This window comes from Ranitomeya imitator, chromosome 1 (genome assembly GCF_032444005.1).
Source record: "Ranitomeya imitator isolate aRanImi1 chromosome 1, aRanImi1.pri, whole genome shotgun sequence".
Classification (NCBI taxonomy): Eukaryota; Metazoa; Chordata; class Amphibia; order Anura; family Dendrobatidae; genus Ranitomeya; species Ranitomeya imitator.
The window spans coordinates 545,166,925-545,186,854 of record NC_091282.1 but is presented as its reverse complement, the minus strand read 5'-3'; the positions used below and the strand labels follow the sequence as shown (position 1 = coordinate 545,186,854).

The 19,930-nt window shown below is 42.7% G+C and overlaps 1 long non-coding RNA gene across 1 annotated transcript in view; it reads right to left on the bottom strand.

Moving 5' to 3' along the window:
- Positions 1–19,930, bottom strand: part of LOC138677805 (uncharacterized) — a 181,839-nt gene that overhangs the window by 146,032 nt on the left and 15,877 nt on the right. The gene's annotated exons all lie outside the window — the stretch shown is intronic.

Below are 19,930 nucleotides of genomic sequence, written 5' to 3'. Positions count from 1 at the left end.
TTCATTGTTTTGCATCTTCTTGGCAATAATATAAAGAAGACGCGACAGGACAACACTCGGTGGATGCCATATCTGTGTTTAAAATTGAAAAAACCTTTCAGTTAACTACTTGCAGGAGAAAGTTATTGTAGCTGGTGGCCATTTTTAGTACTGTACCAGATTTTTGTTGTATGTGTTTGTTTTTAATGTTAAAATGTCTGCATTTGATATCTCTCCAGTATTTTCTTTTTTATAAGCAAAATACTTATTTTTATATTTTCTGATGTTGGTTCCAGGGGTACACGGGCAGCAGTGGTGTGGTCAGTGGAGGCCTAGTGGAAGGAGTGACCGCAGACAGGCATCGAAGGCCTAAAATAATAACACATGGCTGTAGGCAATTTTAAATTGGTTCCAGGGGTACACGGGCAGCAGTGGTGTGGTCAGTGGAGGCCTAGTGGAAGGAGTGACCGCAGACAGGCATCGAAGGCCTAAAATAATAACACATGGCTGTAGGCAATTTTAAATTGGTTCCAGGGGTACACGGGCAGCAGTGGTGTGGTCAGTGGAGGCCTAGTGGAAGGAGTGACCGCAGACAGGCATCGAAGGCCTAAAATAATAACACATGGCTGTAGGCAATTTTAAATTGGTTCCAGGGGTACACGGGCAGCAGTGGTGTGGTCAGTGGAGGCCTAGTGGAAGTAGTGACCGCAGACAGGCATCGAAGGCCTAAAATAATAACACATGGCTGTAGGCAATTTTAAATTGGTTACAGGGGTACACGGGCAGCAGTGGTGTGGTCAGTGGAGGCCTAGTGGAAGGAGTGACCGCAGACAGGCATCGAAGGCCTAAAATAATAACACATGGCTGTAGGCAATTTTAAATTGGTTCCAGGGGTACACGGGCAGCAGTGGTGTGGTCAGTGGAGGCCTAGTGGAAGGAGTGACCGCAGACAGGCATCGAAGGCCTAAAATAATAACACATGGCTGTAGGCAATTTTAAATTGGTTACAGGGGTACACGGGCAGCAGTGGTGTGGTCAGTGGAGGCCTAGTGGAAGGAGTGACCACAGACAGGCACCGAAGGCCTAACATAACAAAAATGTCAATACAATGGTATTGTCAGTGGCAGGCATTGAAGGATGTCAGCGCATAGACTAAACATTGGTGGAGCTGTGAGATAATTTTGCAAGTGGTAGAGCACTGTTTGAGCTGGGGTGGGGGGAAACTGTCTTGTGGCCGGCGGTACAGGCCCAGGGCCCCTCATATTACAACGGTGTGTCTGACGTTGGGTGCGCACCACCACCGCCAGAGACACTTTATTGTACTAGGAGGGACCCAGTGGCAGTGCCGTCGACCAAAAGCAGGCTCACCCACCTCTTCAGACAAACTGCACTCTCACGGGTGCTGTCGCCAAGTGTCGATACCACGGCCCCGTGTGGGGAGTTTGGCCATTTAGTGAGGTGTAAACATGTCGTATGCTGGACAATCAGGTGCAGAAAATTACGAGATTGGAAAAGGCATTCAGAATAGTCCACAGGCAAGACCTTTTCATAGGAAAGCTAGGTGTCAGCCGGGCAAGGTGGGGCAAAAGATTTCGAAATCCAGTTGTGGTTCATTTTAATGAAGGTTAGATCATCTATATTTTGGGTAGCCAGACGAGTCCTTTTTTCTGTTAGTATTGAACCTGCAGCACTGAATACTCTTTCTGATAGGACACTAGCTGCCGGGCAAGCAAGCTCCTGCAATGCATATTCTGCCAATTCTGGCCAGGTGTCTAATTTTGATGCCCAGTAATCAAATGGGAATGACGGTTGAGGGAGAACATCGATAAGGGATGAAAAATAGTTTGTAACCATACTGGACAAATGTTGTCTCCTGTCACTTTGAATTGATGCTGCAGTACCTGTCCTGTCTGCGGTCATAGCAAAATCACTCCACAACCTGGTCAGAAAACCCCTCTGGCCAACGCCACTTCTGATTTCTGCCCCTCTAACTCCTCTGGTCTGCTGGCCCCTGCAGCTCGTGTGAGAACGATCACGGGCGCTGTGTGCAGGGAATGCCAGAAGCAAACGGTCAACAAGAGTTGATTGTTTGGTTGCTAATATTAGTTCCAAGTTCTCATGTGGCATTATATTTTGCAATTTGCCTTTATAGCGAGGATCAAGGAGGCAGGCCAACCAGTAATCGTCATCATTCATCATTTTAGTTATGCGTGTGTCCCTTTTGAGGATACGTAAGGCATAATCCGCCATGTGGGCCAAAGTTCCAGTTCTCAAATCTGCGGTTGTGCTTGGTTGAGGGGCAGTTTCAGGCAAATCCACGTCACTTGTGTCCCTCAAAAAACCAGAACCCGGCCTTGCCGCGCCACCAATTTCCAGTGGCCCCGGAAAAGCTTCCTCATTAAAAATATAATCATCCCCATCATCCTCCTCGTCCTCCTCCTCCTCTTCGCCCGCTACCTCGTCCTGTACACTGCCCTGGCCAGACAATGGCTGACTGTCATCAAGGCTTTCCTCTTCCTCAGCTGCAGACGCCTGATCCTTTATGTGCGTCAAACTTTGCATCAGCAGACGCATTAGGGGGATGCTCATGCTTATTATGGCGTTGTCTGCACTAACCAGCCGTGTGCATTCCTCAAAACACTGAAGGACTTGACACATGTCTTGAATCTTCGACCACTGCACACCTGACAACTCCATGTCTGCCATCCTACTGCCTGCCCGTGTATGTGTATCCTCCCACAAAAACATAACAGCCCGCCTCTGTTCACACAGTCTCTGAAGCATGTGCAGTGTTGAGTTCCACCTTGTTGCAACGTCTATGATTAGGCGATGCTGGGGAAGGTTCAAAGAACGCTGATAGGTCTGCATACGGCTGGAGTGTACGGGCGAACGGCGGATATGTGAGCAAAGTCCACGCACTTTGAGGAGCAGGTCGGATAACCCCGGATAACTTTTCAGGAAGCACTGCACCACCAGGTTTAAGGTGTGAGCCAGGCAAGGAATGTGTTTCAGTTGGGAAAGGGAGATGGCAGCCATGAAATTCCTTCCGTTATCACTCACTACCTTGCCTGCCTCAAGATCTACAGTGCCCAGCCACGACTGTGTTTCTTTCTGCAAGAACTCGGACAGAACTTCCGCGGTGTGTCTGTTGTCGCCCAAACACTTCATAGCCAATACAGCCTGCTGACGTTTGCCAGTAGCTGCCCCATAATGGGAGACCTGGTGTGCAACAGTGGCAGCTGCGGATGGAGTGGTTGTGCGACTGCGGTCTGTGGACGAGCTCTCGCTTCTGCAGGAGGACGAAGAGGAGGAGGAGGGGGTGCGAACGGCTACAGCCAATTGTTTCCTAGACCGTGGGCTAGGCAGAACTGTCCCAAACTTGCTGTCCCCTGTGGACCCTGCATCCACCACATTTACCCAGTGTGCCGTGATGGACACGTAACGTCCCTGGCCATGCCTACTGGTCCATGCATCTGTTGTCAGGTGCACCTTTGTGCTCACAGATTGCCTGAGTGCATGGACGATGCGCTCTTTAACATGCTGGTGGAGGGCTGGGATGGCTTTTCTGGAAAAATAGTGTCGACTGGGTAGCTCGTAGCGTGGCACAGCGTAGTCCATCAGGGCTTTGAAAGCTTCACTTTCAACTAACCGGTAGGGCATCATCTCTAACGAGATTAGTCTAGCTATGTGTGCGTTCAAACCCTGTGTACGCGGATGCGAGGCTAAGTACTTCCTTTTTCTAACCATAGTCTCATGTAGGGTGAGCTGGACTGGAGAGCTGGAGATCGTGGAACTAGCGGGGGTGCCGGTGGACATGGCAGACTGAGAGACGGTGGGAGATGGTATTGTTGCCACCGGTGCCCTAGATGCAGTGTTTCCTACTACGAAACTGGTGATTCCCTGACCCTGACTGCTTTGGCCTGGCAAAGAAACCTGCACAGATACTGCAGGTGGTGCGGAAAATGGTGGCCCTACACTGCCGGAAGGGATGTTGCGTTGCTGACTAGCTTCATTGGCCGAGGGTGCTACAACCTTAAGGGACGTTTGGTAGTTAGTCCAGGCTTGCAAATGCATGGTGGTTAAATGTCTATGCATGCGACTTGTATTGAGACTTTTCAGATTCTGTCCTCTGCTTAAGGTAGTTGAACATTTTTGACAGATGACTTTGCGCTGATCAATTGGATGTTGTTTAAAAAAATGCCAGACTGCACTCTTTCTAGCATCGGATACCTTTTCAGGCATTGCAGACTGAGCTTTAACCGGATGGCCACGCTGTCCTCCAACAGGTTTTGGCTTTGCCACGCGTTTTGGGCAAGATACGGGCCCGGCAGATGGAACCTGTTGCGATGTTGATGCCTGCTGCGGCCCCTCCTCCTCCGCTTCAGAACTGCTGCCGCCTGCACCCTGTTCCCCCAATGGCTGCCAATCGGGGTCAAGAACTGGGTCATCTATTACCTCTTCTTGTAGCTCGTGTGCAACTTCGTCTGTGTCACCGTGTCGGTCGGTGGTATAGCGTTCGTGATGGGGCAACATAGTCTCATCAGGGTCTGATTCTTGATCAGCACCCTGCGAGGGCAATGTTGTGGTCTGAGTCAAAGGACCAGCATAGTAGTCTGGCTGTGGCTGTGCATCAGTGCACTCCATGTCAGATTCAACTTGTAATGGGCATGGACTGTTAACTGCTTCACTTTCTAAGCCAGGGACGGTATGTGTAAAGAGCTCCATGGAGTAACCCGTTGTGTCGCCTGCTGCATTCTTCTCTGTTGTTGTTTTTGCTGAAGAGGACAAGGAAGCGACTTGTCCCTGACCGTGAACATCCACTAACGACGCGCTGCTTTGACATTTACCAGTTTCACGAGAGGAGGCAAAAGAGCTAGAGGCTGAGTCAGCAAGATAAGCCAAAACTTGCTCTTGCTGCTCCGGCTTTAAAAGCGGTTTTCCTACTCCCAGAAAAGGGAGCGTTCGAGGCCTTGTGTAGCCAGACGACGAACCTGGCTCCACAGCTCCAGACTTAGGTGCAATATTTTTTTTCCCACGACCAGCTGATGCTCCACCACTACCACTACCCTCATTACCAGCTGACAATGAACGCCCCCGGCCACGACCTCTTCCACCATACTTCCTCATTGTTTTAAAAATGTAAACAAACTAACGGTATTTGTTGCTGTCACACAAATTACACGGTGAGCTATAACTTCAGTATGATTTAGCTACCCCTTTACAGGTGAGTGAGACCACAACGAAAATCAGGCACAATGTTACACACTCTGTTGTTGGTGGCAACAAATGAGAGAGATGCCACACATGCAGGACTGTCACTGAAGCACAAATGTAAATATTAATCTCCCACTGATTTGATTTTTTTTTTTTTTTAAGGGAGACTTTAGGAAAAAAAAATAATAGAATAAAATAATTTTTTCAGGAAGAATTTAGAAACCAAAGAAAATAAAATGATTTTTTCAGGGAGAATTTAGAAAACAAATAAAACAAAAAAAGGCTTTCTATGGCCCACTGAGTGAGAGATGACGCACACAGGAGTCAGGAGTGGCACACAAGCCCAGAGGCCAATATTTATCTCCCACTGATTGATGTAGTGATTTTTTCAGGAAGATTTTGGAACCCAAATCAAGCTAAAAAAAATAATAGGCTTTCTATGGCCCACAATTGGAGAGAGAGAGAGAGATGGCACACCCAGGAGTCAAGACTGGCACACAAGCAGAAAGGGCAATATTAATCTCCCACTGATTTGTTTTTTTTTTGTTTTTTTTCAGGGAGACTTTAGGAAAAAAAAATAGAATAAAATGATTTTTTCAGGAAGAATTTAGAAACCAAATAAAATAAAATGATTTTTTCAGGGAGAATTTAGAAAACAAATAAAACAAAAAAAGGCTTTCTATGGCCCACTGAGTGAGAGATGACGCACACAGGAGTCAGGAGTGGCACACAAGCCCAGAGGCCAATATTTATCTCCCACTGATTGATGTAGTGATTTTTTCAGGTAGATTTTGGAACCCAAATCAAGCTAAAAAAATAATAGGCTTTCTATGGCCCACAATTGGAGAGAGAGAGAGAGATGGCACACCCAGGAGTCAAGACTGGCACACAAGCAGAAAGGGCAATATTAATCTCCCACTGATTTGTTTTTTTTTTGTTTTTTTTTTCAGGGAGACTTTAGGAAAAAAAAAATAGAATAAAATGATTTTTTCAGGAAGAATTTAGAAACCAAAGAAAATAAAATGATTTTTTCAGGGAGAATTTAGAAAACAAATAAAACAAAAAAAGGCTTGCTATGGCCCACTGAGTGAGAGATGACGCACACAGGAGTCAGGAGTGGCACACAAGCCCAGAGGCCAATATTTATCTCCCACTGATTGATGTAGTGATTTTTTCAGGTAGATTTTGGAACCCAAATCAAGCTAAAAAAAATAATAGGCTTTCTATGGCCCACAATTGGAGAGAGAGAGAGAGATGGCACACCCAGGAGTCAAGACTGGCACACAAGCAGAAAGGGCAATATTAATCTCCCACTGATTTGTTTTTTTTTTGTTTTTTTTCAGGGAGACTTTAGGAAAAAAAAATAGAATAAAATGATTTTTTCAGGAAGAATTTAGAAACCAAATAAAATAAAATGATTTTTTCAGGGAGAATTTAGAAAACAAATAAAACAAAAAAAGGCTTTCTATGGCCCACTGAGTGAGAGATGACGCACACAGGAGTCAGGAGTGGCACACAAGCCCAGAGGCCAATATTTATCTCCCACTGATTGATGTAGTGATTTTTTCAGGTAGATTTTGGAACCCAAATCAAGCTAAAAAAATAATAGGCTTTCTATGGCCCACAATTGGAGAGAGAGAGAGAGATGGCACACCCAGGAGTCAAGACTGGCACACAAGCAGAAAGGGCAATATTAATCTCCCACTGATTTGTTTTTTTTTGTTTTTTTTTTCAGGGAGACTTTAGGAAAAAAAAAATAGAATAAAATGATTTTTTCAGGAAGAATTTAGAAACCAAAGAAAATAAAATGATTTTTTCAGGGAGAATTTAGAAAACAAATAAAACAAAAAAAGGCTTGCTATGGCCCACTGAGTGAGAGATGACGCACACAGGAGTCAGGAGTGGCACACAAGCCCAGAGGCCAATATTTATCTCCCACTGATTGATGTAGTGATTTTTTCAGGTAGATTTTGGAACCCAAATCAAGCTAAAAAAAATAATAGGCTTTCTATGGCCCACAATTGGAGAGAGAGAGAGGGATGGCACACCCAGGAGTCAAGACTGGCACACAAGCAGAAAGGGCAATATTAATCTCCCACTGATTTGTTTTTTTTTTTGTTTTTTTTTCAGGGAGACTTTAGGAAAAAAAAATAGAATAAAATGATTTTTTCAGGAAGAATTTAGAAACCAAATAAAATAAAATGATTTTTTCAGGGAGAATTTAGAAAACAAATAAAACAAAAAAAGGCTTTCTATGGCCCACTGAGTGAGAGATGACGCACACAGGAGTCAGGAGTGGCACACAAGCCCAGAGGCCAATATTTATCTCCCACTGATTGATGTAGTGATTTTTTCAGGTAGATTTTGGAACCCAAATCAAGCTAAAAAAATAATAGGCTTTCTATGGCCCACAATTGGAGAGAGAGAGAGAGATGGCACACCCAGGAGTCAAGACTGGCACACAAGCAGAAAGGGCAATATTAATCTCCCACTGATTTGTTGTTTTTTTTTTGTTTTTTCAGGGAGACTTTAGGAAAAAAAAAAATAGAATAAAATGATTTTTTCAGGAAGAATTTAGAAACCAAAGAAAATAAAATGATTTTTTCAGGGAGAATTTAGAAAACAAATAAAACAAAAAAAGGCTTGCTATGGCCCACTGAGTGAGAGATGACGCACACAGGAGTCAGGAGTGGCACACAAGCCCAGAGGCCAATATTTATCTCCCACTGATTGATGTAGTGATTTTTTCAGGTAGATTTTGGAACCCAAATCAAGCTAAAAAAAATAATAGGCTTTCTATGGCCCACAATTGGAGAGAGAGAGAGGGATGGCACACCCAGGAGTCAAGACTGGCACACAAGCAGAAAGGGCAATATTAATCTCCCACTGATTTGTTTTTTTTTTTGTTTTTTTTTCAGGGAGACTTTAGGAAAAAAAAATAGAATAAAATGATTTTTTCAGGAAGAATTTAGAAACCAAATAAAATAAAATGATTTTTTCAGGGAGAATTTAGAAAACAAATAAAACAAAAAAAGGCTTTCTATGGCCCACTGAGTGAGAGATGACGCACACAGGAGTCAGGAGTGGCACACAAGCCCAGAGGCCAATATTTATCTCCCACTGATTGATGTAGTGATTTTTTCAGGTAGATTTTGGAACCCAAATCAAGCTAAAAAAATAATAGGCTTTCTATGGCCCACAATTGGAGAGAGAGAGAGAGATGGCACACCCAGGAGTCAAGACTGGCACACAAGCAGAAAGGGCAATATTAATCTCCCACTGATTTGTTGTTTTTTTTTTGTTTTTTCAGGGAGACTTTAGGAAAAAAAAAAATAGAATAAAATGATTTTTTCAGGAAGAATTTAGAAACCAAAGAAAATAAAATGATTTTTTCAGGGAGAATTTAGAAAACAAATAAAACAAAAAAAGGCTTTCTATGGCCCACTGAGTGAGAGATGACGCACACAGGAGTCAGGAGTGGCACACAAGCCCAGAGGCCAATATTTATCTCCCACTGATTGATGTAGTGATTTTTTCAGGTAGATTTTGGAACCCAAATCAAGCTAAAAAAAATAATAGGCTTTCTATGGCCCACAATTGGAGAGAGAGAGAGAGATGGCACACCCAGGAGTCAAGACTGGCACACAAGCAGAAAGGGCAATATTAATCTCCCACTGATTTGTTTTTTTTTGTTTTTTTTTCAGGGAGACTTTAGGAAAAAAAAAATAGAATAAAATGATTTTTTTAGGAAGAATTTAGAAACCAAATAAAATAAAATGATTTTTTCAGGGAGAATTTAGAAAACAAATAAAACAAAAAAAGGCTTTCTATGGCCCACTGAGTGAGAGATGACGCACACAGGAGTCAGGAGTGGCACACAAGACCAGAGGCCAATATTTATCTCCCACTGATTGATGTAGTGATTTTTTCAGGTAGATTTTGGAACCCAAATCAAGCTAAAAAAATAATAGGCTTTCTATGGCCCACAATTGGAGAGAGAGAGAGATGTGGCACACCCAGGAGTCAAGACTGGCACACAAGCAGAAAGGGCAATATAAAATCTCCCACTGATTTGTTTTTTTTTTTGTTTTTTTTTCAGGGAGACTTTAGGAAAAAAAAAAATAGAATAAAATGATTTTTTCAGGAAGAATTTTGAAACCAAAGAAAATAAAATTATTTTTTCAGGGAGAATTTAGAAAACAAATAAAACAAAAAAAGGCTTTCTATGGCCCACTGAGTGAGAGATGACGCACACAGGAGTCAGGAGTGGCACACAAGCCCAGAGGCCAATATTTATCTCCCACTGATTGATGTAGTGATTTTTTCAGGTAGATTTTGGAACCCAAATCAAGCTAAAAAAATAATAGGCTTTCTATGGCCCACAATTGGAGAGAGAGAGAGAGATGGCACACCCAGGAGTCAAGACTGGCACACAAGCAGAAAGGGCAGTATTAATCTCCCACTGATTTGTTTTTTTTTGTTTTTTTTTTCAGGGAGACTTTAGGAAAAAAAAAATAGAATAAAATGATTTTTTCAGGAAGAATTTAGAAACCAAAGAAAATAAAATGATTTTTTCAGGGAGAATTTAGAAAACAAATAAAACAAAAAAAGGCTTGCTATGGCCCACTGAGTGAGAGATGACGCACACAGGAGTCAGGAGTGGCACACAAGCCCAGAGGCCAATATTTATCTCCCACTGATTGATGTAGTGATTTTTTCAGGTAGATTTTGGAACCCAAATCAAGCTAAAAAAAATAATAGGCTTTCTATGGCCCACAATTGGAGAGAGAGAGAGAGATGGCACACCCAGGAGTCAAGACTGGCACACAAGCAGAAAGGGCAATATTAATCTCCCACTGATTTGTTTTTTTTTTTGTTTTTTTTTCAGGGAGACTTTAGGAAAAAAAAATAGAATAAAATGATTTTTTCAGGAAGAATTTAGAAACCAAATAAAATAAAATGATTTTTTCAGGGAGAATTTAGAAAACAAATAAAACAAAAAAAGGCTTTCTATGGCCCACTGAGTGAGAGATGACGCACACAGGAGTCAGGAGTGGCACACAAGCCCAGAGGCCAATATTTATCTCCCACTGATTGATGTAGTGATTTTTTCAGGTAGATTTTGGAACCCAAATCAAGCTAAAAAATAATAGGCTTTCTATGGCCCACAATTGGAGAGAGAGAGAGAGATGGCACACCCAGGAGTCAAGACTGGCACACAAGCAGAAAGGGCAATATTAATCTCCCACTGATTTGTTTTTTTTTTTTTGTTTTTTCAGGGAGACTTTAGGAAAAAAAAAAATAGAATAAAATGATTTTTTCAGGAAGAATTTAGAAACCAAAGAAAATAAAATGATTTTTTCAGGGAGAATTTAGAAAACAAATAAAACAAAAAAAGGCTTTCTATGGCCCACTGAGTGAGAGATGACGCACACAGGAGTCAGGAGTGGCACACAAGCCCAGAGGCCAATATTTATCTCCCACTGATTGATGTAGTGATTTTTTCAGGTAGATTTTGGAACCCAAATCAAGCTAAAAAAAATAATAGGCTTTCTATGGCCCACAATTGGAGAGAGAGAGAGAGATGGCACACCCAGGAGTCAAGACTGGCACACAAGCAGAAAGGGCAATATTAATCTCCCACTGATTTGTTTTTTTTTTGTTTTTTTTTCAGGGAGACTTTAGGAAAAAAAAAATAGAATAAAATGATTTTTTTAGGAAGAATTTAGAAACCAAATAAAATAAAATGATTTTTTCAGGGAGAATTTAGAAAACAAATAAAACAAAAAAAGGCTTTCTATGGCCCACTGAGTGAGAGATGACGCACACAGGAGTCAGGAGTGGCACACAAGCCCAGAGGCCAATATTTATCTCCCACTGATTGATGTAGTGATTTTTTCAGGTAGATTTTGGAACCCAAATCAAGCTAAAAAAATAATAGGCTTTCTATGGCCCACAATTGGAGAGAGAGAGAGATGTGGCACACCCAGGAGTCAAGACTGGCACACAAGCAGAAAGGGCAATATAAAATCTCCCACTGATTTGTTTTTTTTTTTGTTTTTTTTTCAGGGAGACTTTAGGAAAAAAAAAATAGAATAAAATGATTTTTTCAGGAAGAATTTTGAAACCAAAGAAAATAAAATGATTTTTTCAGGGAGAATTTAGAAAACAAATAAAACAAAAAAAGGCTTTCTATGGCCCACTGAGTGAGAGATGACGCACACAGGAGTCAGGAGTGGCACACAAGCCCAGAGGCCAATATTTATCTCCCACTGATTGATGTAGTGATTTTTTCAGGTAGATTTTGGAACCCAAATCAAGCTAAAAAAAATAATAGGCTTTCTATGGCCCACAATTGGAGAGAGAGAGAGAGATGGCACACCCAGGAGTCAAGACTGGCACACAAGCAGAAAGGGCAATATTAATCTCCCACTGATTTGTTTTTTTTTGTTTTTTTTTCAGGGAGACTTTAGGAAAAAAAAAATAGAATAAAATGATTTTTTTAGGAAGAATTTAGAAACCAAATAAAATAAAATGATTTTTTCAGGGAGAATTTAGAAAACAAATAAAACAAAAAAAGGCTTTCTATGGCCCACTGAGTGAGAGATGACGCACACAGGAGTCAGGAGTGGCACACAAGCCCAGAGGCCAATATTTATCTCCCACTGATTGATGTAGTGATTTTTTCAGGTAGATTTTGGAACCCAAATCAAGCTAAAAAAATAATAGGCTTTCTATGGCCCACAATTGGAGAGAGAGAGAGATGTGGCACACCCAGGAGTCAAGACTGGCACACAAGCAGAAAGGGCAATATAAAATCTCCCACTGATTTGTTTTTTTTTTTTGTTTTTTTTTCAGGGAGACTTTAGGAAAAAAAAAATAGAATAAAATGATTTTTTCAGGAAGAATTTTGAAACCAAAGAAAATAAAATGATTTTTTCAGGGAGAATTTAGAAAACAAATAAAACAAAAAAAGGCTTTCTATGGCCCACTGAGTGAGAGATGACGCACACAGGAGTCAGGAGTGGCACACAAGCCCAGAGGCCAATATTTATCTCCCACTGATTGATGTAGTGATTTTTTCAGGTAGATTTTGGAACCCAAATCAAGCTAAAAAAATAATAGGCTTTCTATGGCCCACAATTGGAGAGAGAGAGAGATGTGGCACACCCAGGAGTCAAGACTGGCACACAAGCAGAAAGGGCAATATAAAATCTCCCACTGATTTGTTTTTTTTTTTTGTTTTTTTTTCAGGGAGACTTTAGGAAAAAAAAAATAGAATAAAATGATTTTTTCAGGAAGAATTTTGAAACCAAAGAAAATAAAATGATTTTTTCAGGGAGAATTTAGAAAACAAATAAAACAAAAAAAGGCTTTCTATGGCCCACTGAGTGAGAGATGACGCACACAGGAGTCAGGAGTGGCACACAAGCCCAGAGGCCAATATTTATCTCCCACTGATTGATGTAGTGATTTTTTCAGGTAGATTTTGGAACCCAAATCAAGCTAAAAAAAATAATAGGCTTTCTATGGCCCACAATTGGAGAGAGAGAGAGAGATGGCACACCCAGGAGTCAAGACTGGCACACAAGCAGAAAGGGCAATATTAATCTCCCACTGATTTGTTTTTTTTTTTGTTTTTTTTTCAGGGAGACTTTAGGAAAAATAAAATAGAATAAAATGATTTTTTCAGGAAGAATTTAGAAACCAAATAAAATAAAATGATTTTTTCAGGGAGAATTTAGAAAACAAATAAAGCAAAAAAAAAAAAAAAAAGGGCTTTCTATGGCCCACTGAGTGAGTGATGATGCACACAGGAGTCAGGAGTGGCACACAAGCCATGAGGCCAATATTTTTCTCCCACTGATTGATGTAGTGATTTTTTCAGGTAGATTTTAGAACCAAAATCAAGCAAAAAAATAAATAGGCTTTCTATGGCCCACTGAGTGAGTGATGATGCACACAGGAGTCAAGAGTGGCACACAAGCCATGAGGCCAATATTTTTCTCCCACTGATTGATGTAGTGATTTTTTCAGGTAGATTTTATAACCCAAATCAAGCAAAAAAATAAATAGGCTTTCTATGGCCCACTGAGTGAGAAATGACACAGACAGGGATGGCACTCTAGCAGAAATGCCAATCTTAATCTCCCACAAAAAAAAAAAAAAAAACAGGGAGTGTCCTTCAATTACTATCTCCCTGCAGTAATCTCAGCCAGGTATGGCAGGCAGCAATAAGGAGTGGACTGATGCACAAATTAAATAAAAAGTGTGTACAAACCAAAAAGATAGCTGTGCAGAAAGGAAGGAACAAGAGGATTTGTGCTTTGAAAAAAGCAGTTGGTTTGCACAGCGGCGTACACACAGCAATGCAGCTATCAGGGAGCCTTCTAGGGCAGCCCAATGAGCTACAGCGCTGAGGGGAAAAAAAAAAAAATGTAGCTTCCACTGTCCCTGCACACCGAAGGTGGTGTTGGGCAGTGGAAATCGCTACAGCACAAGCGGTTTGGTGGTTAATGGACCCTGCCTAACGCTATCCCTGCTTCTGACGAAGCGGCAGCAACCTCTCCCTAAGCTCAGATCAGCAGCAGTAACATGGTGGTCGGCGGGAACGCCCCTTTATAGCCCCTGTGACGCCGCAGACAGCAAGCCAATCACTGCAATGCCCTTCTCTAAGATGGTGGGGACCAGGACCTATGTCATCACGCTGCCCACACTCTGCGTTTACCTTCATTGGCTGAGAAATGGCGCTTTTCGCGTCATTGAAACGCGACTTTGGCGCGAAAGTCGCGTACCGCATGGCCGACCCCGCACAGGGGTCGGATCGGGTTTCATGAAACCCGACTTTGCCAAAAGTTGGCGACTTTTGAAAATGAACGACCCGTTTCGCTCAACCCTAGCTGCAGCTATTTAAGGCTCGCATGGCCGCACGGCCATGCGCTAGTGTACATTTGTAAACGTGTGTGTGTTGTGAGTGAAAGTCGTTCTTAAAAAAACCCTCCGTATTGGATGACTGTTCACGGAAGGTGTATGATTGCTGTCTAGCGCCCGATTTACCCAACAGCACGTTACACACCAATACAGCGTCTATTTACTGTGTCCGCCAGTGCGGCGCAGTGCGCTTTCACAGCGCTTTCCTGACCCAAGCCTGGGTGGTTAGTGGCATCCGCCAGTGCGGCACCGCATACACTCTCGTGCATTCTTTAGTTATTATTTTGGTTACGCTGACACCCCAGTTGCGGTGTCGACCGCAATTAGTCTACACAGACTCACATTCCCAAGTCTTAGGACTGAGCTCGGAGACTCCTTGCTTGTGCTCTTGTGTGCGGTACCGCAGCCCTGTGACTTAACAGGGTTCGCTTCCTTCACACAGGGTGAAGTTAACCCATGTGTGTAGTCACATTGTACCGCCATATAGTCCGTCATTACTTGGCAGCAGGTTCCATCTCTGCACGGTGGACCCCGGGCTGCGAACGCACCTTATTCTACCTATCTTATTATTTGGTCCGTTCCGCGAGCCCTAACACTGTTTCAACTGATGGCCTAGTGGAAAGGACGTCATCTATTTATATAATTACCTTAAATTGTCTGTCATCCACTTCCAATCCCTTAAAACTTTACTTTTATTAATATAAGGTATAAAACCCAAGCCCAATAAAAAGAGAATGATATCAAAATATTTTGATATCATTCTCTATTTATTGGGTTTGGGTTTTATATCTTATATTAATAAAAGTAAAGTTTTAAGGGATTATATGTGCGCACACTATAGTTTTTGATTCCTATATATTTGGTTTTGAGTATTCTGTCATCCACTTCCCTCTGGACGTCCTCGAATCCCACAATCCACTGCGCCGCACAGGAAGTACGCCGACCGCCATATTGGAATACCCAAGTGATGGGTATTCCAATATGGCACCGGCTCGTGGTACCAGGCCCTTGCGCAGTACCATCAGCGGGTCATCGCCGGACACCCCGCTGCTGGGACTCCCCCACTGCAAGAACCCCACGCCGCAAGGTCCCCTCCCCACCGCTGGGATCCAGGCCGCCGCTGGGATCCTGGCCGCTGCTTGGATCCAGACCACCGGGGCACCCTCCCCGCCGGGCAGCCGTAGGAAAATGATTGACTGCACAGCTGTGACCTTGGAGTCAGAAATGCTTCCAGGGGCGATCCGCATGATGTTTCTGTGTCTCAATATGTAAACTGCTGCTGGTACCAACCTATTGCACAGTACCACCAGCGGAACACCGTCGCAAAACACACACACACACACACACACACACACACTGTATATGCAGTACGCATCACACACACACATTCACACACTCACACTTCCACACACACTGTATATGCCGTACGCATCACACACACACTCACATTCACAAATTCACACTTACACTTACACACACTTACACTCACATTCACACACTTACACTCACATTCACACACTCACATTCACACTCGCGCTCACACTCACGTGCTCACATTCACACTCACACATTCACATTCACACTCTTAGGCTGGCGTCACACTAGGCGTATGAAAATACGGTCCGTTTTACCGCCGTAATACGCAGAAATGTTCCCAAAATAGTGATCCGTATGTCAACCATAGGCAGGGTGTGGCAGCGTATTTTGCGCATGTCATCCTCCGTATGTAATCTGTATGGCATCCGTACAGCGAGATTTTCTCGCCGGCTTGCAAAACGGACATACAATGGATCCATGGGCTCAAATATTCATTAAAACATATATACAGTCTCTCTCTCTCTCTCTCTCTCTCTCTCTATATATATATATGTCGGTGAGACACACACACATATATATATATATATATGTATATATATATATATGTATATTTCATACAGCGCTAGATAGCAGAAAAGCCTGTAATTCAATTGCCGGCTTTTGCTATCTCCTTCCCAAACCCGACATGATATGAGACATGGTTTACATACAGTAAACCTTTTCATATCCCTTTTTTTTGCATATTCCTCACTACTAATGTTAGTAGTGTCTATGTGCAAAATTTGGGGACTCTAGCTGTTAAAATAAAGGGTTAAATCGCGGAAAACAATACCACAGCTCCTGGGCAGGGGAGGAAGCAAAAGGCAATACTGACATTTCAGCAGGAGATCACAGTGGATTCATTTTGTGACGTAAAATATTTCCCTGACTTTTTAAAAAATAGTTTACCTCACAAAATGTATCCTCTGCGATCTCCTACTGTAATGTCAGTATTGTCTTTTGCTTCCCTGCACAGGAGCTGTGCTATGTTCGGTACACGGTCAGACACAGACAATTTTTTAAATTAACTTTTGTTTGTGGGAAAACCCCTTTAAAAACCAAATATCAACACCAACATGGCTCTTCATAAAAAATACACCAATGACAATGAAAGGAAAGCAGCAAAGGCACAACGTCGAAGACAACAAAGGGCAAATGAGACTCTTGAAGAGCAACAGCATCACTGGGACAAAAAACAATGCATATAAGCGTAGGCGTCAGGCGCATGAGTCCCATGATTCAAAAGTCATTAGATTAACACAGGATGCCATTAGGTAACAATAGCGCCACATACCTGCCCCCATCGTGACATTACCGCTCTCCTGATGCGGTAGCATCGAGCCTCCATCTAGTTTCACCATAAACCTGTTATGACCAGGTGCCACTCGATCTGACAGAGGAGTGAAAAGAGTTATCAGAGGAGGTGTCCCAGAGCCTAGGACCACCCGTGGAGACCTACAGAATTAATTGGAATCAGCAAGTACAGTTGTTTCAAATAAAACTATAAGTAGTGCACTCAACCTCCATGGCCTGTATGCATGCTCACCACACAAAACTCTATTGCTGAACAGAAAGCATGTTCAAGCGCGTTTAAAGTTTGCTAAACAACATTTAGACAAGCCTGTGAAATACCGGGAGAATATAATCTGGTCGGATGAAACCAAAATTAAACCCTTTGGATGCCATAATACACACCATGTTTAGAGGCCAAAAGGCACTGGATATCACCCCAAAGACGCCATATCAACAGTGAAGTTTGGAGGTGGAAACATCATGGTGTGGCACTGGCTTTCACCTTACTGCACATCATGTAATTGAAGGAAGGATGAATGGCCAAATGTACAGAGACTTGAAAATATCTGCTGCCATCTGCCAGGTTGATGAAGATAAAACAATAGTGGATATTTCAGCAAGACGATGATCCCAAACACATAGCCAAGGAAACTCTCAATTGGTTTCAGAGAAAGAAAATTAAGCTGATAGAATGGCCCAGACAATCACCTTACCTGAATCAAATAGAAAATGTACAAAAAAAATGTGTGGAAGGAATTAAAGCTCACAGTTCATAGAAGGAGCCCTTGGAAAGTGCAGGATTTGAAGATTGTTTGTGTGGAAGAATGGGCCAAAATCACACCTGAGCAATACATGCGACTAGTTTCTCAACACGGGAGGTGTTTTGAATATGTCATCACGAACAAAGGCTTTTATACGAAGTATTAAATACATTTTAGTAAGCATGTGCAATACTTTTTCCTGTGTCATTTCTCAATATCACACATAACCTAATTTATGGACATCTATGGCTTGATTTCTTTGCCTGTGTGGATTGAATGGGTTGTTACCAACATCTGGTGAGAATTTCCTGTCAATAGTGCCATTATAGATATATTTACTTAGAAAATTTGTGACGTGTTCAATACTTATTTCACCCACTGTCTATAATATATTTTCTTTTTTATTCAACAAATGCTCAAAAAGCACGTCTGTGAAATCAAACTGTCCACTTAGGAAGAAACACTGTTTGACAATCAATTTCACATGCTGTTGTGCAAATGGCATAGACAACAGATGGAAATTATTGGCAATTATCAAGACACACTAAATAAAGGAGTGGTTCCGCAGGTGGGGACCACGGACCACATCTCAGTACCAATGCTTTCTGGCTGATTTTTTGGTCACTTTTGAATGTTGGAAGTGCTTTCACACTCGTGGTAGCATGAGACGGACTCTACAATCCACACAAGTGGCTCAGGTAGTGCAGCTCATCCAGGATGGCACATCAATGCGAGCTGTGGCAAGATGGTTTGCTGTTTCTGTCAGCATAGTGTCCAGAGGCACTACCAGGAGACAGGCCAGTACACCAGGAGACGTGGAGGGGGCCGTAGGAGGGCAACAACCCAGCAGCAGGACTGCTACCTCAGCTTTTGTGCAAGGAAGAACAGGAGGAGCACTGCCAGAGCCCTGCAAAATGACCTCCAGCAGGCCGCAAATGTGCATGTGTCTGCACAAATGGTTAGAATCCAACTCCATGAGGATGGTCTGACTGCCCAACATCCACAGATGGGGGTTGTGCTCATAGCCCAACACCGTGCAGGACACTTGGCATTTGCCAAAGAACACCGAGATTGGCAAATTCGCCACTGACGCCCTGTGCTCTTCACAGATGAAAGCAGGTTCACACTGAGCACATGTGACAGATGGGATAGAGTCTGGAGACGCCGTGGAGAGCAATCTGTTGCCTGCAACATCCTTCAGCATGACCGCTTTGGCAGTGGGTCAGTAATAGTGTGGGTTGGCATCTCTTTGGAGGGCCGCACAACCCTCCATGTGCTCGCCAGAGGTAGACTGACTGTCATTAGGTACCGATATGAGATCCTTAGACCCCTTGTGAGACCAAATGCTGGTGCGGTTGGCCCTGGGATCCTCCTAATGCAGGACAATGCCATACTTCATGTGGCTGGAGTGTGTCAGCAGTTCCTGCAAGATGAAGGCATTGAAGCTATGGACTGGCCCGCTCGTTCCCCAGACCTGAATCCGATTGAACACATCTGGGACATCATGTCTCTCACCATCCACCAACGTCACGTTGCCCCACAGACTGTTCAGGAGTTAGCAGATGTTTTAGTCCAGGTCTGGGAGGAGATCCTTCAGGAGACCATCTGCCGCCTCATCAGGAGCATGCCTAGGCCTTGTAGGGAGGTCATACCGGCACGTGGAGGCCACACACACTACTGAGTATCATTTCCTTGTCTTGAGGCATTTCCACTGAATTGGATCAGCTTGTAACTTCATTTTCCACTTTGATTTTGAGCATCATTCCAACTCCAGACCTCCGTGGGATATTAGTTGTGATTTACGTTGATCATTTTTAGGTTTTATTGTTCTCAACACATTCCACTATGTAATGAATAAAGATTTCCAACTGTAATATTTCATTCAATGATATCCAGGATGTGGGATTTTAGTGTTCCCTTTATTTTTTGAGCAGTGTATTACTCTGTATGCACTGAAATCACTGAGTGACCATGGAAATCACACTCCTCTGCCTAATGGACCAGTGTCTTCAACTAGGGGAGGACTCGTCTTTATGAGACAATGCTCTTCAGTTTTTTTAAAAACTGTTCTTTAAATATAATAGCAATTATTTAAATAATATAAAGTTTAGTAAATTGGAATATAATTAGTCTTTGACAGGATTACTTTAATTCATTTTACTTGTTTTATTGGATTGTAAATGCTGGCTTCACACATGAAAGTCAGCCGAACCCACATGGCATGTAAAAATTAAAGAGCTTGCAGCTAGCACCTGGGAGCCACAGCCTCTTCAAACAGCGGATTGTAGACAGTGCTGAGTTGGATCTCCAAGAATCTAAGATTGATGGCATATGCTCTCAATAATACATTAAGATTAAAAAGGCTTGTTAACTCCTTTAAAGCGTTATTCCCATCT